At 40.2% G+C, this 21164-nt stretch overlaps 2 protein-coding genes across 2 annotated transcripts in view; one reads left to right on the plus strand and one right to left on the minus strand.

Annotated features, from left to right (window-relative positions):
* Positions 1-3371, minus strand: part of MBD5 (methyl-CpG binding domain protein 5) — a 409514-nt gene extending 406143 nt beyond the window's left edge. The window contains exon 1 of the mRNA XM_036319644.1: positions 2767-3371. The gene's annotated coding sequence lies outside the window, so the exon portion shown is untranslated. The remainder of the gene's footprint in view (positions 1-2766) is intronic.
* A 293-nt stretch (positions 3372-3664) lies between these two features.
* The window catches only part of ORC4 (origin recognition complex subunit 4), a 62194-nt gene continuing 44694 nt past the window's right edge, over positions 3665-21164 (plus strand). The window contains exon 1 of the mRNA XM_036319304.1: positions 3665-3811. The gene's annotated coding sequence lies outside the window, so the exon portion shown is untranslated. The remainder of the gene's footprint in view (positions 3812-21164) is intronic.

The raw sequence follows: 21164 nt of genomic DNA on the forward strand, positions 1-21164 counted from the left end.
AACAAATTATAAATGGACAAAATTATGACTTTATGACTTTAAAGCTATTTACCTTAATATTCTTAGAAGAATATGCCTCCATATAAAACCCTTAAGTGCTATACACAGAATTGTGATTATAGTCTAATTTCTTTATTTAAATTTTATTTGTTGATTTTGAGAGAGAGGAAGGGAGTTTAGAAAGATAGAGAAAAAACACACATATCGATTTTGTTGTTCCACTTATTTATGCACTCTTTGGTTGACTATCGTATGTGCCCTCACCAGGGATCCAACCCACAATCTTGCAGTATTGGGATGACACTCTAACCCACTGAACTACTAGAAAATGAAGTAGCACGTCAATGTGAATGTCAAGAGACCTGGGTTCTCTGGTCCATGCTCCGCCCACTAAAAGGTCTTGGAACCCTGAGCAAGTTCCTCAAGCTCTTGAACTTCAGCAATATGGAAAATGAAGAGCTGGATAAACTGACCTCCAAAATATCACCTTGCTGAAAATTACAATCCTAAATTATATCTTAATACTTAAAAAAATAAGCCATAATAAAAAAATAAAAGGTTTTCTAATTGTAAATAATTATCCAACCCAGCGGAAGTCTGGAATCTTCAAAACACATAGGGGAACCCTGGGGGGTGGTAGAATAAGGAATGTTTTCAAAGGAAAGCAGAAACAAAACAAGTAAAGGTATTATGCTGAAGACTGTACATTTTTCACTCAGCTGGGCAACTACCACCCTAATTATCCACATAATTTGCTTTACTTAAAATTGATTTATTCACTAAGTTCTACTTTCTATCTCTTATGTTAAGGCACTAAGGTATTAAAGGGAGAACAAGAAAACTGAGGTGGATATGGAATAGTATTGATGTTGAAAGAAAAACTTGAACTTGGCATAGATTTCTGCTTAAGAGCACGATTTACACCTCAGAGAAAGGTAAGAAACTGTTCAAATTTATAACAAAAAGGAGAGAAATAAGACCATATTGTTTACTGCTGCACAGCTTTTTTTTTTTCCTGTGTGTAAATGCCTGCTTTGCACACAGTTGATAAAATTTTACAGAACCAATTTCTACATATGCAATGCTTTTCTGTCACTAAAACATAACAGCATTATGTTTTGGCTTTAACATCAAGATAATAAAAAATTAAAAGTATTATCATGTCTTTAAAATATTTATGTCAAACATCCTTGTAGATTTTTTTCTTCAATCCTTTCTAATTGATCAAATTGCTATTTTCATATTGCCAGTCTGATCACAAAATTGCTGCTTTACAGAAAAATATTTTTTGCTGACATAAATTATGGGATCAGAGATACCAATACAGTAACAAAAAAGGGTGTGAGAGAGAGAGAGACAGGAAGAGAGAGAGAGAGAGAGAGAGAGAGAGAGAGAGAGAGAGAGAGAGAGAGAGAGAGAATATGTGTTGCATCCATCTTCAAGGAAAGCATAAAGAAATGTATGTATGAAACAAAATACCATTCTCCAATGTAAGACCTAATAAAAGGCCTACATCATAAACATACTTTCTAGCATTTGTGAAATAAAATGCAGCACTGATTTTGAAAGCCATTCATAAGAACATACCGTCTAAAAACCATGTAAGAATAGTGATTTCTATCAAGATTGTTACTCTGTAAGCCTAAATCTAGTTTCATCTTTCGATTTATATCTAACTACAATGAATATACTAACTACAACTTCATGATTTCTTTTGAGTCATGAATACATATTTTAGAAATCTGCCTCCCTTCAGATATAGTGAGCATTTTGGTTCAGTACCCCAAGAGGGGAAAAACTCGTCTCAATTTACAACAGTAAATAAATAATTCAGTTAAAACTGAAAGTGGTACCAATCCAGCAAACTATTGATGGAGAGGCTTGGCCTTCCATGAAGCCAGAACAACATAAAGTTTTCAATGGGGATTACTTGTTCATACAAGTTACAACGACGGAAAAAAATACCCAGATTAATTATGAAATAGCTTACATTCTCATCTTATGTGGGGAAAGACCAGACCAGTGGTATTTAAACTTCAAGCATTTTAAGCTTTGAACTTTATATGTTGATACATGAAACAAACATTTGGCCACCCCCAAAAAGCAATAATACAAGTCAAAACCTAACCAAAGGCCTCTGTCAACTAAAAATCTGAAATTTCCTCGGCATGTCGGGCAAAACGAAAAAAATGTAACCCAGAAAGCAAAAACCAAACAAGTCTGTTCCAACACTGAAGTCCATACCCAAATCACATACAGAACCACGCAGGGGAAAACACTCCAGTCCACTCATGGACCAGCAGTTCCAACACAATCCAGACCCCGACATTTTCCCACTCGGAAACAAACGCAGCGGGGCTTCTCCCGGGGAAGCAGGAGCACAGCCCTCCACACGAATTCTGCAAAGTGACACCCAGAAAGTGTGCCTCTTTCTGTCCCTTTCCCTGGCGGCTCCCCGGGAGAAGGAGGGGGTTGTTTTTGTATTCTCCCCCACTGGGGCAACACACAATCGGATGTGAGCTGGAGGAGAGAAACCACTTTTGACAACAGCAAATATTCACAAAAGTGCCCTTCCTCCTCTGACAGGATGGGCACCCTCCTCGCACACCCCTCCCCACTCCGACCCCTCCTACACCGCCCCCCCCCCCCAGCACCACCCCCTCCTCACCCCGGAGCTACACTGCGTACACGGTTTGGTGCTACTGTTGCCCCGGAGTTAAAGTCGGAGCCAGAGGAAGGCAATAAAGCCCCCACAGACACACTTACCTTTCCTGCCCCCCACTTTTGAGTGCCTTCCCGGGAGCTGTGGAGGATGACACAAAGGGTAATAAAGGGGGGAGTGGAGGAGGCGGCGGCGGCGGCGAGCTGGGGAAGTGGCTGCTCCTGGGTGCAGTGAGATGTCTCCAGCCAGGGCCAAGCAGCAGCAGCAGTAGCAGCAGCAGCAGCAGCAGCAACAGCAGCAGAGCAGGGTCTGTGTTGCTAAGAGGCTTTTGGTCTCTTTCTCTCCTCTCTCGCGGCCAAAGAGGAGGGTGGAGGGGGCTCGGGAGGGAGGCTACTGGAGGGGTGAAGGGGTAGGAGTCGTAGATGGGGGTTTTCGAAGAAGAAGAAACTCCTTCTCCTTCTCTCTCTGGCTCAATCCCCCTCTCAGGTCTCAGGGCTGGAGGGTGGGGGAAGGAACTCAGCCGCCTTCCCCCTACCCCCCCTCAATTCAAGGTTGAAGTGGGGTAAAATTAGTGTCCTGTCCCTTTAAAAATAGAAATAAAAGGTGCCCCCCCTCTGCCACTGCCTCTCTCTTCATCATCAGCTGCTGCTGCTGCTGGGGTCTCTCTGCTTTGGGGGGGAGGGGGGGGATCGGGTAGAAGAGACGGGAGGCACTCACTGCGCATGTCCCTCACTGATGGGAGGCTGGTTGGTTGAAGGCAGGAGGAGGGGGAGGGGAGGAAATGAGACGGTTTCCCAGAAGGCTATGAGGCTCTGGCGACCCGGAAGACATTGTAGCAGGGGGTAGAGGGGCGGGGGCGAGGAGTAGGAGGAAGTCGCTACTCAGTAACACCCTCCGCCCCCTCCTCCCTCCTAGGGAAAGTGGAGGAACGGAAGTGGGCGTGACGGAGGCCAAAGGAGGTCACGTGTTGGGGCGGGAGGTGGGCGGGGTGGGAGAGGCGCGTGCGCGCGGCATGCCGGGAGTAGCGGTGTCTCCTTAGCAGCACCTGGTGAAGCTGGTCCGATCCAGCTGCGAGGCGAGCCTGTGGAACGGTTCCCGCTGTGGCTACATCTCGCTCTGCCCTAGTAAGGGCAGACTTTTCTGTGAGAGGTAACGTGGGGGAGGCTGGCCCCTAGTAGGGGCGCCAACGGTGAAAGGCGATCTAAAGGGCGGGGGGGCGGGGGGGAGGGCGCAAGGCTCTGGAGACTGAGAATGCGGGCGGGGGGCTGGCTTGTGTAGGCCGGGCAGGCCAGAAAGCAGGCGGGCTCCTGGTCCCCTGGCCTCCCTGCCTTCCCGCCAACGGATCCCGGGTGGGGCGGGGAGTCCTAGTGAGGCCGGCTCGGTGGCGGGGTGGCGACAGCACTCGGTGGTGTAAAGAGGGCAACGGACTCGGAGCCTCTGCAGATGACTGGTGGCCGCTGCTTCAGATTGGAGCAGGGAACCTGTGCAGGGACGGAAGCTCCCCGTGTGAATGACCGCAACTTCTAGGGCCGGAAGCGAAGCTGCCCTGACTTCGCCACCCGCCCTGGAATCCTGGAGGGGCTTGGAGGACTAGCAGGCTGGGAAGCCGTGGTGGAATTTCTCTCCGCGTCTTGCGTTGCTCCTGCAACAACGCCTGTGCCTGTTCTCAGGAAGGGGTGGTGGATGGTGTAGTCCTTGATATTGGGTGTTGCTGTTGATAGAGAAGGGACATATCTCAGTTTTCACCTTCTGCGGTGTAGATGAGAGATTTTTCAATGGGTGTCTTAAGGGTTTTTGTGGTGGTTGTTTTGTTACTAGCCTCGGATTTAGAGCCTTTGGTTTCTCAATTAAATGCTATCTATTTTTGCTGGAAATAATGTTTCCCTCATAAGATCAGAATTAATTCCAAAATATTTAAGAAAGAATTCATGAATTTACATTAGTAAAGCTTTTTAAAAAATATATATTTTATTGATTTTTTACAGAGAGGAAGGGAGAGGGATAGAGAGTTAGAAACATCCATGAGAGAGAAACATCTATCAGCTGCCTCCTGCAACACCTCCTACTGGGGATGTGCCCGCAACCCAGGTACATGCCCTTGACCGGAATCGAACCTGGGACCTTTCAGTCCATAGGCCGATGCTCTATCCACCGAGCCAAACCACTTAGGGCTTAGTAAAGCTTTTTAAAATAAAACAGCACTGTTTCTTTTTCATACTCTCTTTATACAACTTAAATCATTTCAGTCTTTCAGTTGGCGTGTTTTGTAAAGGTACTTTGAAAGATTATCACCCATCTATGGTTTCTATTAAGACCAAGAATCTAAAGTTTCTCATACAGTGGGGCCTTGATTTACGAGTTTAATTCGTTCAGTGACGGAGCTCGTAACTCAAATTACTCATATGTCAAATCAAAAAGTGAACGAGTGAGACACGTGATGCTGGGCTGATGTTGTGGCGTTCACTGTGACGTTGGCTGTGCCAACTAGCGGTGGGGTATCTGAAGCTGGCTCGTAACCCGAATTTTAGCTCGCAACTCAAAGTAAAAAATCAGCCGAGAGATGGCTCCTGTCTCGAAAAACTCATTAGTCGGAACACTCGTAAGTCAAGGCCCCACTGTATTTATTTGTGTTGGTGTTACCTAATCTGTAATGGGTCCTTTGGGGTAAACTATCAATTAAAGGTACTACCTTTTCTCTTCATTTTGTTTTAGCAGTAGACCCTATTTATGCATCATATCCTAGTGCTTGCTACGTTCTGTGTTCTGTAATCTTGTCAAATGAAATAAAAACTAGAGTCTTGTACCTTAAAATTTTTTATATAATAAAACCAGACGTTTATCACTTTTTAACGGAAAAATACCTTGCAAAGCAATTAGAGTGCCTTAGGTAACAATTTTAACGTCTTTTTGTGTGGTAAAATATACAAAAAATGAACAAATTATAGATATGCAGTCTAATGAATGCAGTGAACACTCTGTAATCATTACCAAAGTCAAAAACTAGAACATTGTTGGCCCTGGAGACATATTCCTATCCCCCATCTATTCCTGATCATTCGTCCCTCCTCACTTCTCTCAGAGTTAACACTATTTGGATTTTATGGGAATTATGTCTTACTTTTATTTCAACTATTTTTTTAACTAGCTATGCCAGCATTCCTTAAATAATATAGGTCAGTTTTGCCTGTATTTACCTTTATGTAAATGAGTTACATATTATGTACGAGGGGCCCAGTGCACGAGTTTGTGCACCTTGAAAGGAACTGTGGGCCTTGAGGCTGCAGTGGGCACAGGGATGGGTCTCAGCCCATCCTCTGTGCCCCCGCCCGGCCCCTTCTGCCATGACTCCCGGTCCCTTGTCTGCCTACAGTCCTACTCCCGCTGCTGCTGCTCCCACGTGCTGATGGCGCCGGCTCTGCTCGCACCCACTAACAGCACATGGAGCTATTGGGGCTGGCGCCAACAGCAGGTGCAAACAGGGCTGGTACTGTCAGCAGGTGTGAGTGTCAGCTGCTGCCCCGATCGCCCCTCAGGAGCAGGGGGAGGTGGAGAAGCCCTCAGGGACAATCGGGGGCCAACAGCTTCTGTTCTCACCAGCTGACAGCGCCTAGCAATCAGTACCAGTGCCAGGCGCCAGCAATGGATTCGAGCAGGGCCAGTGCCAACAGCGGGTGCAAGAGGCAGCTACCGGCTCCAATTGCCTCTCAGGAGCAGGGGATGGTGGAGAAGCCCTGAGGGGCAATCGGGGCCAGCGCCAGCTATGGGTGCAAGTGGCGGCTCCGGCGCCAGCAGCGGGTGTGAGCGCCCAGTGGGACCGCAGTGTGCAGGAGCAAAGAATTTTCAGTAACCACCAGAGGCTTGCCCTGATGACAGCGATTGGCACCCCGCCTTGGCCAGGCACCCCCAGTCACCGGCTCCACCATCTCGTGGCAGCTTATGCCTGCCATGTTCCACACTCTGCCGCCTGCTGGCAACGCCCACCATGTTCCACACATGACCCCTGGTGATCAGCGCACGTCATAGCAACCAGTTGTTCGGTTGTTCTGCCTTTCGGTCTATTTGCATATTAGGGTTTTATATATGTATAGATTATGTTATTTTCTCTCATGTTATTAATATATAACCATGTTAGTACATTTAACTTTAGTATGTATATTTTCATTGCTGTATAGTAATGTCTATAGTCTACAGTAAAAGTATACTGTAGTATTTTTTTTTAATCCTCACCAGAGGATATTTTTTACATTGATTATTATTTTTTTTAATTTTAATTTTTTTTTTTTTTTTTTGGAGAGAGGGGAAGAAGAGAGACAGACAGACAGACAGACATAGGTTGTCTCCCCCAGCACGTGCCCTGACCAGGCTGGATGGAACCTGAAACCCTGCTCTAACCACTTTGCAACATGGGTCAGGACTAGTGTGGTCTTTTTATGAATAAGCCACAATTAACTAATCTAATATTAATGGACATTTGCTTTGTGTCTAGTTTTTAACAATTATGGGCAGTGCTATTATGGATGTTTTTAAATGTATTTTTATGCATATAGCGTACAATTTTGTGTATGCCCAATTTTTCCAAAGTGATATATTAATTTATGCTCCCACCAGCAGTATACAATAGATACTTTTTCTTGACCATCCTGCCAACAGTTGGTATTTTTTGATTTTTGCCAAACATGGATGTAGCTTTACATTATTGCTTTAATTTGCAGTTCCCTGGTTATTAATGAGGCTAAACTTTTTTTTTTTTCAAAAATATAAATTGGTTATGTGAATAGTCTAAGTATTTTGCACAGATTATTTATTAGGTTAAAAGCAATTTACCAACCGAATTGTTATGTTCTGTGAATGTCAAATAAACCCCAGATTTCTAATACTAAGTATAAAAACAGTGTAAATTCACCTTCTTAATATATTACATGTTGAAATTTTAATAAGTTAATTTCACCTTTTTTTATTTTTTAAACTAGAGGCCTGGTACATGAAAATTCATGCACTGGAGGCGGGTCCCTCAGCCCATCCTGCCCCCTCTCACAGTTCAGGAACCCTCAGGGGTGGGAGGTGACCCGGAGATTAGGGGAAGGCAACACCCCATCACACTTCTGCTGCTACCACTGCTGGCAGCACAAGCCTCAGCTGGCCCTGGTTACCTGAGCCTTGGGCGGCCCTGGGCGGCTGAGTAGCCACCATCCAAGGCTTGTCTGTGCCTTGGCCTGGCCCTGGGGGGCTGAGGGGACTGGGGGTCTCCAGAGGCAGGCATGCGGAGTGGCTAGGCCTGCCTGGGGGCGGGTCCTGCCTCGCTGTGCACCTGCCGCCCCAGCAGGGCTGAGGGGACTGGGCACCGCCTTCTTTGAGGGCGGAGCAGTCAATTAGCATATTCTCTCCTTATTGGCTGTGGGCGCCACCATCTTTGCAATGGTGTGAGGGTCAATTAGCATATTCCCTCTATTAGGACACTAGAAAATTTTAAAGAACATATAGGTCAGCAGTTCTCAACCTGTGATTCACGACCCCTTTGAGGGTCAAGCGACCCTTTCACAGGGGTCGCCTAAGACCATCAGAAAACACTTATATAGTTACATATTGTTTTTGTGATGAATCACTATGCTTTAATTATGTTCAGTTTGTAACAATGAAAATACATCCTACATATCAGATATTTACATTATAATTCATAACAGTAGCAAAATTACAGTTATGAAGTAGCAACAAAAATAATTTTATGGTTGGGGGTCACCACAACATGAAGAACTGTATTAAAGGGTAGCGACATTAGGAAGGGGTAGCGGCATTAGGAAGGTTGAGAACCACTGATATAGGTACTATGTTTCCGTTTGGACAGCACAGTTCTCTATCATCATTGTTGACTTACATATCCCTACATGTTTATATACTTTCAGTGTTCTTTATTTCTTCTAATGTCTCTGAATTTTCCTCTGAGATCCTTTTCTTTTTTGTTTTTGTTTTTTTAGCATATTATTTAGCTACAGATGTGTTCATGGCCAATGCTCTTAATTTTTTGTTTATCTTGCACTGTCTTTGTTTCACCTTCAATCCTGAAGAATGTTTTGGGGTGTATTAAATTGTAGGATTATGGTTGTTTTTCACCACCACAAAGATAATATTCCACTGCTGTTTGACTTCCATTACTGACTTTGGAAGTCAGCTGTCAGTCTAGCTCGTGCTGCTTTGAAAGAAATCTCCTTTTTTTTTTTAACATTTTTTAAAAAATATATTTTATTGATTTTTTACAGAGAGGAAGGGAGAGGGATAGAGAGTCAGAAACATCAATCATTGATCAGCTGCCTCCTGCACACTCCCCACGGGAAATGTGCCCGCAAGCAAGGTACATGCCCTTGACCGGAATCGAACCTGGGACCCTTGAGTCTGCAGGCCAACACTCTATCCGCTGAGCCAAACCAGTTAGGGCTTTTTTTTTTTTTTTTTTTTTTTAATATTTAAGAAATCTGCTTTTTAAAAATGTTTCCTTTATCTTAGATTTTCTGCTATTTCTTCATGAGGTTTACCTGTTTTGGGTTCATTGGGATTCTTAATTCTGTGGATCAGAATTTAAAGAAATATGCCTATATTCATTTCTTTTTAAATATATTTTTGTTGATTTCAGAGAGGGAGAGAGAGAAACATCAATGATGAGAAAGAATCATTTATTGGCTGCCTCCTGCACACCCCGTACTGTGGATGGAGCCCCCAACCCCTGCATGTAACCTGACCAGGAATCAAACTGCAACCTTATGGTTCATAGGTCCTTATTGGTTTTTTTTTTTTAATTTTAATCCTCACCCAAGGATATTTTTCCATTGATTTTTTTTTTTTTTTTTTTTTAGAGAGCGTGGAAGAGAGGGGAAAAACAGAGAAAAATATCAATCTGAGAGACACACATTGATTGGTTGCCTCCTGCACAGGCCCTGACCAAGGAGTAGCCTGCAACTTAGGTACATGGTCTTGAATGGAATCGAACCCGGGACCCTTTGTTCTGCAGGCCGACATTCTATCCACTGAGCCAAATCGGCTAGCGCCCTATATTCATTTTTACTGTTTCTGGCTACTTGGTAAAAGTTACAAATTTTAAATTACAAATTAAAAGTTGTGGCTTTAGTGGCATAGCATTCATAGTTAGTTTCTTTTGTCTGTGACTGATAATTACAGTTTCTGAATTTTGTGTTTGCTGGTTTATGATTTTTCTTGTGTGCCTATGTGCTGGTTTTGTTTAAAAAATTACAGGAATAGTGAGTAAGTACTAGCATAATAATATATTTGTCAAGAAGGCATGTTTTTCTAGGAAAGATGCTTAGGGATGCTACCAGTTCCAAATCAATTCATTTTCAAAATTTGGGATTTCTTCTGTTACACACATGAAATAAGCAGGACTTTGCGTCATATGAGTTGTGTTTTATATACAGTTCTTCCTATACTGATGACACTGCCCTTGAGATCTCAACTTAAATTGTGTGATGGTTTATTTGAAACCCCGGGTTTGGTAGATCCTTTGCTTCAGTATTTTGTTTTGTTTTTTGGTTTTGGTTTTGCTGTTGTTGCTGTTGTTTTTTACCATGCTCATCAAAGTCTCCAGTAGCTCAGTCTTACTTTTTATTTCTCAGCCTTTTTTTCTGGATTGGCAAAAGGCCTCAGGAAAAAGTGATTGGGTGTGTGGTTTATTTCTCTGGTTTAGCTTCTACTAGGTTTTGGCATATATTTCATGCTGCCTTATTTCTTTGATTTTTATTATGAAGGTTTTTCTTGACTTTGACAGGAGGATTGATTCAATCTGCCTTTATCATAAAGCAAACCCTTATCCTCTCTTTTGTTTTTAAATTTAGAAATTCATATCTAGATCTTTCTGGTTCTGGCCAAAATTTTGTGTTTCAACTTAAGTCATACATGAGTTTAAAATTTTTTAAGTTGAATTACCTTCTACAGTATAAGTAGCCAAGTTAATGAAAATATTTTCAGGTGTTTTTAAGTTAACAGTTTCAAATGTAAAAGAACATAAGCTTCAAGTATTGACTACTTCTACATCGTTTATTATTAAAAACAACTCATACCTATTTTAATATATATATGTGTGTGTATATATATGTATATATATAATTAAAATATATACATATTTTAATCCTTACCCAAAGATATGTTTATTTTAACAAGAAAGGAGGTTAGAGAGAGAAAAACATCATTGTGAGCAAGAAACATCGGCAGTTGATTCCCATGTGTACCTGGACCAGGGACTGAACACACAACTTAAGTATATGCCCTGACCGGGGAATCGAACCCATGATCTTTCCATATACGGGATAGCACTCCAACCAACTGAGCCACAACAGGCAGGGCAACTCATTTATTGCAAGTTCTCTTCTCCATAATATTTCCCATCAGAGTTGGCACCATGGTGGACCAAAATGCTTGGGCCTTTATACCCTCACCTTGCTCAAGCCCCTTGAAGGGTGTATAATATTGGACAAGGTGGCTATTTCCCATCTCTAGGGGGGAACACTTTTTATTTTTTTGGCACATTCTTTTGCTATTTACTTCCATATTTCTTTTTTTTTAATTTATTTTTTTTTACTTCCATATTTCTAAATAACATCTTATATTGCCACCTCTTGATTTTTTTTTTCATTTCATTATTTGTTGACTTCCCACTATGGATTCTATAAATTGGATTTTTTCCGCACAAACACCCCAACCACTCCCCCATTGTTCTACAGATACTTCAGTTTTTCAATATTTATTAAATCATTTCCAAACTAACTGATAGTTGTCAGCATATCCTCTCCATAGGTTCAGAAGTATTGATTATTTTTATCAGGTTTACCATAATTGAGAAATTTCTCCTGGAACATTCTGCTTCCAGATTAAGCCAGTTGCTTGTTAATAAGGTTGTCCTTCGTGCAGCCTCTATTGTATGATGGATCATCTGTTGTTTGTATCCCATGTAATTCTTTGTCTTGTATACTCCTTCTCTTTGTTTGGTCATGGTCTCCAGTAGCTATCTGAAAGGCTGTTTTGAGGCATTATGTTCCTGTAAATATCTGCTACTTTATATGACTGTAGTCTGGGTATAGAATTCTAAGTTGGGAATGTTTTTCTTCAGAATTGTGAAGGAATTCTTAGTGTCTTATATAAAATCTGAAACTATTCTAATTTTCAACACTTTGCATTTCACCTTTCTCTCCCCATGAAAGCTTCTGCAGCCTTTTTGTTTAAAGCTTATAGAATTTTCTCTTCGTTGTACCCAGTATTCTAAAATGTCATAGTCGTAAAATAAATGCACTTCTTTGTGCGTTCCATGGGACCTTTCCATTTGGTAACTTATATCCTTCAGCTCTGAGAAACTTTCTGATACTTTTTGTATAATTTCCTTGCTTCTGTGTATTTTGTTCTGGAAGTGCAATTAGACATTGCCCTCCTGGACCTGTTTTATTTCTCCCATTTTTTTATGTTTTTCCAATTCTATGCTTTACACTTTCTGGGAAATTTACTTGATTTTTTAAATGTTTAAAGATTTTCATATCAGTTCTCATACTCTTTTGTTTACAATAGCTTTCTTGATCTCTGTATTTTTTTCACAGAATCCTAGTGGTTGGTTTTTCTTTGTTTTGTTTTGTGTTTTGCTTTTCTTTTTATGGACTTAATTAAAGTTTTTTTTGAAATTTATTTTTCTTTGCTTTATCTAAGTTATTCTCTTTGTATGTTTTGGTTTCTTTCATCTTAGACGTTTTCCTTAGCTCTCTTATGATCCTTCATTGTGTGTTCAAATTTTGTAAGGGTCAGTAGAAAGTTATCTCGGGTCTTTATGAACTTGGCTGGGACTTGCTAGCTATTGATGGTTCTCACTGAGGAAAAATTTGGCTGGGGCACATATTAGAGGGAAAAACCCTAATGTGCATTTCTTAGGTATTTGGAAACCTTTTCTATTGGGCTAACAAGAGTTCAATGCAAAGGATTTTTCACTCTCATGCCTCTAAGTCACTGGTTCTAGGATGTGGTTGTTACTAAAAACCAGTAGATGGAAGCTGCAGGTGCTATTGACCATTTGTCAATTCACTGGACAGCCTCCCACAACAAATCCTGCTCCAAGCTGTAAGCCTGATTGTCAATGCTTGGAAAAGCAAGTGAAAGCAGAGAGCTCAGGAATATCAATATTCAGTTTTTTCATCTGTAATGCCCTTACCTTCTACTGAGCCTGATATCCCCTAGTGTAGAGTTCTTCTGTATTGCCCTCAATAGAACCTCTTGTCTTTTGATGGAGTGGAATAAAGGCCTTGGTTTAATTTTAACTATTTTAGTGCTGCAGGTCTTTTGGAAATGGCTTTGTCAATGAATTCTATCCAAATTAAAACACTGGTTGTTAAGTGACCATGCTGTTATATGTTTCTTCTTTTTGGACAGGATTTGCTGATGGGACTGAATAGCTTTGCACATTTTACTAAGTGCTTAAATGGGAAAATAATACAAGCTGAGATTGTAAACTAGAAGAAGGTAGATGAAATCTGAAATCGACAATTGTTCCCCAATTCTTTTCTTTTAGGTTTACTCCCCCTTTTCACTCCCAAATCATGCCCTACATGCCTTATATTCAAACAAGCATGTGTTGGGGATGCTAGTTTTTCCTAAATTCTTTTTCCCCTTAATCTCACAAAAGTCTCCCAATCTCTTTCCCACCTCCAATAAAAACAACATAATTTTAGTAGTTTGCTACTTCCATGATGGATATGGGAATAGACATCAGTATGAAGTTTTGACCAAAAAGTTGATGACAGTCTTGGCAAAGTTAAAGTTGAAAGGGTAATAGCTTTTCTTTTAATGTCTGTGGGATCAGTAGTGATGGTCCTCCTTTAATTTCTAATATTCGTCATGTCTGATATTAATCATTTGTGCCTGCTCTTTTTTATTGTTTTGTTTTAACCTGGCTAGAGGTTTGTCAGTTTTATTCATTTATGTATTTAGCTTTATCAGTTTTCATTTTAGGCTGAATGAGTTTTTCATGATTTCTTTTTGTGATTGAGTTCTTGCTTTCAATTTCATTGGCCTGTTCTCTAATTTTTTGTTATTCTTACTTTGGGTTTATTTTGCTTTTCTTTTTCTGATTAAGGTGGAAAATTAGATTATTGATTTTAGGTCTTCTTTGCTGTTATCATATATGCATTCAGCACTATAAATTTTCCTCTAAGGCAGCGGTTCTCAACCTGTGGGTCGCGACCCCTTTGGCGGTCGAATGACCCTTTCACAGGGGTCGCCTAAGACCATCCTGCATATCAGATATTTACATTACGATTCATAACAGTAGCAACATTACAGTTATGAAGTAGCAACGAAAATAATTTTATGTTTGAGTCACAACATGAGGAACTGTATTTAAAGGGCCAGAAGGTTGAGAACCACTGCTCTTAAGGCCTGCTTTTGCTACATGTCATACATTTCGTAACTTCTATTTTAATTTTTATTTTATTTACAATTCTTTTTCTTAATTTCTCTTATTTGACCATGTGTTTTATAGAAGTGTGTTGTTTAGGCTCTGTATTGGGGGATTTACTAGCTATTTTTCTGTTTATTTCTACCTTAATTCTATCATGGTGTTAGAGCATACTTTAAATAATTTCTTTCTTTTTTTCAAATATAAGGTATTTGGGTTTTTTTTGTTTTTGTTTTTTGTTTTTCCCCCAGACTGTGGTCTGTCTAGGAGAATGTGCCATGTCAGTTTGAGGAGAATATGCATTCTGTTCTTCTTGGATGCAGTATTCTTTATATGTCAGTTAGGTCCTTTTGACTGGTAGTCCTGTCCAATTCAAGTATGTCCTTAGTGATTTTCTGTCAATTACTGTTCGAGGGATATTGATGTCTTCCAAGTACAAAGTGGATTCCTCAATTTCTTCTTGCATTTGTATCAATTTTTGTTTCATGTACTTGGATCTTTTGTTGTTAGGCAGTTGTTAGGCACTCACACATTAAGAATTGTTGACTTAATAGAATTCACTCCTTTATCATTTGTAATGCCTTCTTTAATCTTAATACTTCTCACTCTGATATTTGCTCTATCTAAAATTATATATTACTACTTCAACTTTCTTTTGATTAGTGTTTAACTGCCACCCCCCCCCCCCGCCACCCATCCCTGTACTTTAATCTGTGTTATATTTAAAGTGTCTTGCAGACAGTATATACTTGGGTCTTATTTGTTTATCTGCTGTGACAGTCTCTACTTATTAATTGGTGTTTTTAGCCCATTGACGTTTAAAAGTCATACTGATATAGTTGGATTAATATCTGCTACATTTATTGCTGTTTTCTCTGAGTTGCCTTTTTTCTTTTTTCCCCCGCCCTGGTCTTTCATTTTCTGCCTTCTCTGATTTTAGTCAATCATGTTATATCCATTTTTTTCCTCCCTCAGTCCATAGTTCCACCTCTTTAAAAACAAAAACAAAAAAAAACTTCACTTAGTGGTTACTATAGGGTTTGCAGTGTACATTTATAAGAAATCCAAGTCTATTTTCAAATAACACTGTACCACTTAACAAGTAGTACAGGTATCATATAATAGAATATTGCCAGTTCCTTGTAATAGTCTTTACTTTACTTGATCATTTATAAATTGTTAAGCATATCAAATGCATTCTTTATTTCTAGTTTATTGTTTTCAATTTCTTGTATTTCCTTTTGATTTGTTTTCAAGAGTTTCCATCTGTGCTTACATTGCCCATCTTTAATTGCAGGTTGTTTGCTTTTTTCATTAGAGCTCTTAGCATATTGAATTCCCAGTCTTAATTTTAAAATTGTTGCCATTCCTAAGTTTTACTGTGTCTTTTCAATCTCTTCAATGTATGTTTATTTTTACTTTTAGTGTGCCTTATAATTTTTTGATTGAAAGCCAGACAGGATATATTCTGGTATAGGAAACTACAGTAAATAGATCTTTAGTGTAAGATTTTTATGTTCACTCAGCTCAAAGTTAGACTATCATAAGCTGTTTGGAATTTCCTTACGGATATTTAAAAATAAGGTCTGAGAGTTGTTCTTTTAGTTATAAAGAGGAGCTCTTTTGATATGATGGTATGGCACTTGCCTAGGGGAAGCAGTCTGTATTCCTGTGATCAGGTTTCAGTTTTGTTTTGTGTGTGCTAGAGCCTGTGCCCCTGGGCTGTGCCCATGTTCATGGGCACTTCTTAGCTTGATATTTGTGTACATCTGGGATTATCGAGTAAATTTCTGGAAGTGGAATTGCAGGCTTGAAGTCTATACAAAATTGAGGCTTCTAGTAATAAGTGGTTGTGCCATTATTGTGTGTTAACCACAGCCTTACCAACTATGACTATTCTTTTAATTAAAATGAAACAAGCACAAGATCTGCATTTTTAAAGAGATTTATTTTATTTTTCCTAAGTTATTTTGTATTAACACTAGAATATGACTTAATAATTTTGCTACTTATCAGCGATAGTTAATAAGGCAGAGGAATGTTAAAAAGTTTAACTTTTCAGTTTGCTACATTAATGTAGTAGAGCTTCATCTATAAACTTTTCTTTTTACTCTTTGTCCAGTTTTATTAATGAAGGTTTTATCAAGTGCATAAAATAAAGTAAAATGGCCTGCATATTTATTTTGATACTGGAACTGTTTAAATTCTTCTGAACCCTGTTTTGAATGTTTGGTTAAAAGTTAAATTCCCAATGTTGCCATTGTTGTGCATAGTTTTGAACACCCTTTCTAGTTCTTTCATGATGACTGATTTGTTCAGGTTTTATGCCTCTACTTTTCATACTATTTATTATTTATTTTATTAAAAATTACTTGATCAGCCCAGCTGGTGTGGCTCATTGATTGAATGAGGAGGTTACGTTTTGATTCCAGGTTAGGGCACATTCCCAGTTAAGTCCCTTCCTCTCTGAAATCAATAAAAATATTTTTAAAAATTACTTAATCAGTTTTGTTCCTTGGTCTTTATTCTTTGTTATGCACTCTTTTGTTACCTTTATTCCTTTTCTAGCTTTATAGGTTACATGTTGCAAATACTGTATTTTTTTTTTTTTTAATAAGTTGGTAAATACTAAATACTTCTGCATGGAGTTACAATTTTGTGTAGGTATTCCTCACCTACCAAGCAATTCTAGGACACTGGTTGAGTGTCCTAAATCCAACTTAATTCTGAAATTGTTTACCTGGAGATAGCATAGATTCAACAAATAATGGGCTCAGTTCCACAAGACTGTCCCCCTCTCCCAACCCCTTCAGATACCAGTTGCAAGTCAAATTTGTCATTTGTGTTTCTGAACAACACATTTAAACTACCCACTCATTGCGTTCGATTAATTTGCTAGACTGGCTCAAAAAAGTCAAAGAATCATTTTATTTACTAGATTACAGTCTATAACAATAAAGTCATAATATGCTAATTAGACCAGATGTCCTTCCAGACATCCGTCTTTCTGGATGCCGCAGTGGCGGGCAGGAGCCAAGGCAGAGACGAAGGCGGCGGGGGCCAAAGCCCTTGCACAGATTTTGTGCATCGGGCCTATTTCGTGCATTGGGCCTCTAGTTTATTATAAAAGGACTAGTGGCCCAGTGCACGAAATTTGTGCACGGTGGGGGGTGTCCCTCAGCCCAGCCGACACCCTCTCCAATCTGGGACATCCCTCTCACAATCCCGGACCACTGGCTCCTAACCGCTCGCCTGCCTGATTGCCCCTAACCCAGTGGTCGGCAAACCACAGCTCGAGAGGCACATGCGGCTCTTTGGCCCCTTGAGTGTGGCTCTTCCACAAAATACCGACTTATGCACATGGGTCACGAAGTTTCAATCGCACTGTATGTGCGTGCCCACACATGGTATTTTGTGGAAGAGCCACACTCAAGGGGCCAAAGAGCCGCATGTGGCTCGCGAGCCCCGGTTTGCCAACCACTGCCCTAACTGCTTTTTCCAGCCAGACCGATCACCCCCTAACTGCTCTCCTGCCAGCCTGATGGATGCCTAACTGCTCCCTTCTGGCCCGATCACCCCCTAACTGCTCTCCTGCGAGCCTGATTGATGCCTAACTGCTCCCTTCTGGCCTGATCACTCCCAACTGCCCTCCCCTGCCGGCCTGATCACCTCCAACTGCCTTCCCCTGCTGGCCTGATCACGCACAACTGCCCTCCCCTGCCGGCCCAATCGCCCACAACTGCCCTGCCTAGCTGCAACCCACCTCCTCCGCTGGGACCCGTCTCCTCTGCGCAAGGCGGTGGAGATGCGGGGACTGGCCTCCTCTCCGCCTTGTGGAGCCACGTGACCCCCAGGCCTCACCGCACGGAGCAGCCACCAGGCCCCGCCTCTGCTGTGCACATGACCATCTTGTGGCAACGTTGCGCGCGAGGGCCATCTAGGCTTTTATAGATATAACTCAGGAACAGCCAGATGGAAGAGATGCATAGCAGGGTATGGTGAAGGGGCATGGAGCTTCCATATACTTTCAGAGCATGCCACTCCCCGGTATCTCCACTTGTTCACCAACCCAGAAGTTCTTCAAACCCTTTGGGATTTTTATGGAGATTTCACACAGGCATGATTAGCCAATTTCACTTTCTCAAGAGAATGGGAACAAGGCTGAAAATTCCAAGTTTCTAATCATGATTTGTTTTCTTATGACCAGTCCTCATCCAGACCTATCCACAAGCCCACTAATTATCATCTCAAATGGAACAAAAGACACTCCTAGCACCCAAGAAATTATAAGCATTTCAGGAGCTCTGTATCAGGAACCTGGGATAGAAAGCAATGTATATTTTCTATTTCAACAAATATAGTCATGCACACTTAATGAGGGGGATACGTTCTGAGAAATGCATCTTTAAGTGATATCCTCATTGTGCTAACATCATAGAGTGCACTTACACAAACCTAGGTGGTACAGACTGCTACACAGCGAGGCTATATGTTATAGCCTGTTGTTCCTAGGCTACAACTCTACACGGCATGTAACTGTACCAAGTATTGTAGGCAGTTGTAAACCAATAGTAGTAAATATTTGTATATCTAAACATATCTTAAATATAGAAAAGGTACAGAAAAATGATAGAAAAGATAAAAAATTATATACCTATCTGAGGTGCTTACCGTGAGTGGAGCTTGTGAGTGAGTGATGTATATACTTTCACACTACTGTAGACTTTATAAACATATGTGAAAATGAGGGTGTTATGTTTGGTGATCTTGATAAAAAGTGAGTCTGTAACTTCTATGAAGACACTTTGGATATTTTGTTACCTTAAAGTCATCATGCTGAACAGTTTCTTGAAATACAAAGAATACCTTAAGTTTTTTTTAGTATTTTCCTGGTTTGAAGTCTGAAAAGGATAAAGTTTTCCTCTGTATTGCATGATGTTATATAAGAAAAAATTCTAAGATATTTTTTTAAAGCATTAATAAATAAAAACTTAGCATTCCCCTAAAACACATCCAACTATTTTAAGATCTTACTACAGTATAAAGGTTTAAACTCAAATGTCTGCCTTGGCAGTTACCTAAGCATGAGGATGGGGGCCGGAGGGTGGAGGGGAGGCGGCGGTGGTGGTGGTGGTGGTGGTGGTGGTGGTGGTGGTGGTGGTGGTGGTGTATACATTAGTAAGCACAATTGGAGAACATAATTTATTTGGCTCTAGTATTCAGATTGCAGGAATCTGGCCTCTTTATGTTTCCTGCACAAGCTGAAGAGTCTCATTAGAAACTATATACAATTAAAGTTTTGGGGGGAAATTCTGTGATTTTGCATTCACATTGATAATTTCTATAAATTCTCCAATGGTTTCTCTCTAAGGCAATGCTATTTTAAATGTTTTCCTTCCAAAAATAGTTTAATTAACATTTGCTAATTAATTCACTGGGGTTGTAGCATGTCATATTTACATAACTGTAAGCATGTCAAAAGAAAAAAATTATTTAAATAATGGTAAGGATTTTATTCAGTTATTCTCAAATGAACATATGCCCTGGAGTAATTGCTCTTGCAAGAAAGTACAATACAGTACATTATGAGTTCAGGGCTCTTAACTCTAATATTTACCTTGCTACATGCAAATGCTCCTTAATTCTAGCTGGCTGAAAAACAAGTTAAATATATTCTTACCTCAATGTTATCTCAAAAACCAATAACTGATCACACACAACTGCCCTCCCCTGCCGGCCCGATGGCAACATCCATGGAAAACATGGAAAGCATCCACAGATTTCTCCTAAAATACCTTTTGTTTTACATTATTTGCTTATCTCATCAAGAGTATTTTTCTAACCAAAGAGAGGCAGAGTTCTAGCCTTTTATCTATTCTTACTCTTTGAACAAAATGTCTACTATTCAGAATTAGACACTAGGTAAATAGTAGTAGAATTTGTTTTTATGTAATGGAGGCTTATAGTGATATTATTTTCAATATTTCTTTAGTCATCATCAGAGAGTAGTGTTAAACACTTTTATTTTAATGGACCAAAAATTCTTGTCACAAAGTAATACTGCCCTCTGCTAGAATTTCAGGTTTTTGTCCCCCTTACTTCCACTTAAGCTATTGAAGAAAATAATGTTTATTTGTATGTTTTTAATTTTAATTTCTATTCACTGATTTTAAAAGAATTTTTAAGTAGTCTGTTAGTAAATTTAATCTTCTCTCGTGTAAATTGTTTTTGGCAAACTGTTTGGAAAGTTGTATATTTTTATATTTTTAAATAATGGACATAAAACCCATTCATACTCTTTATAGAAATGTCTGTTAATAGATTAAATAGTCCTCTTTATAAGTGTTACATGTAAATATGTGAGAATTTTTATAAGTTGTTAGAAATAAACTCAGTGGTGGTTGGTTTTCAAGGCAAGGCATTTAACCCGTAATGGAAAATTACTGGTAGATTGCTTGCATAGGGGCTTGTGGACTTGACAAAGTTCATGCACCTGGAAAGTCCTCAGGGCAAACAGGATATTGGGGAGGGACCAACTGACAAATGAACTTAAACTGGGATGGGAAAAGAAAGAATACCCTATAAGGAAATAATGAAACTTAGGTGACATCTGGAAAGATTGTACACCCATAGTACTCAGCCAATGAGGAACCAGGGGAGGGACCTGTGCACTAGGGAATAAAATGCTCTTGTAACTGCTTTGGGTGTGCCTTCCTACCAGATATCTGATCTTGCAAGACCGACATTAAATGCCTTGCTTTTGCTGTACTTAGTGTCTCCATGTCCATTTTTAAAAAATTTTTGGACTGGTGAGTATATTTCTAACATAGGTTTCTTTCTTACATTTGTCTTAAAGTTCTACATAAGGGATTTTTTTTTTAATACATTGATTTTTTTTACAGAGAGGAAGGGAGAGGGATAGAGAGTTAGAAACATTGATGAGAGAGAAACATTGATCAGCTGCCTCCTGCACACTGCCCACTGGGTATGTGCCCGCAACCAAGGTACATGCCCTTGACTGGAATCGAACCCGGGACCCTTGAGTCCGCAGGCTGATGCTCTATCCACTGA

This window comes from Myotis myotis, unplaced genomic scaffold (assembly GCF_014108235.1).
Source record: "Myotis myotis isolate mMyoMyo1 unplaced genomic scaffold, mMyoMyo1.p scaffold_m19_p_8, whole genome shotgun sequence".
NCBI classification, from domain to species: Eukaryota; Metazoa; Chordata; class Mammalia; order Chiroptera; family Vespertilionidae; genus Myotis; species Myotis myotis.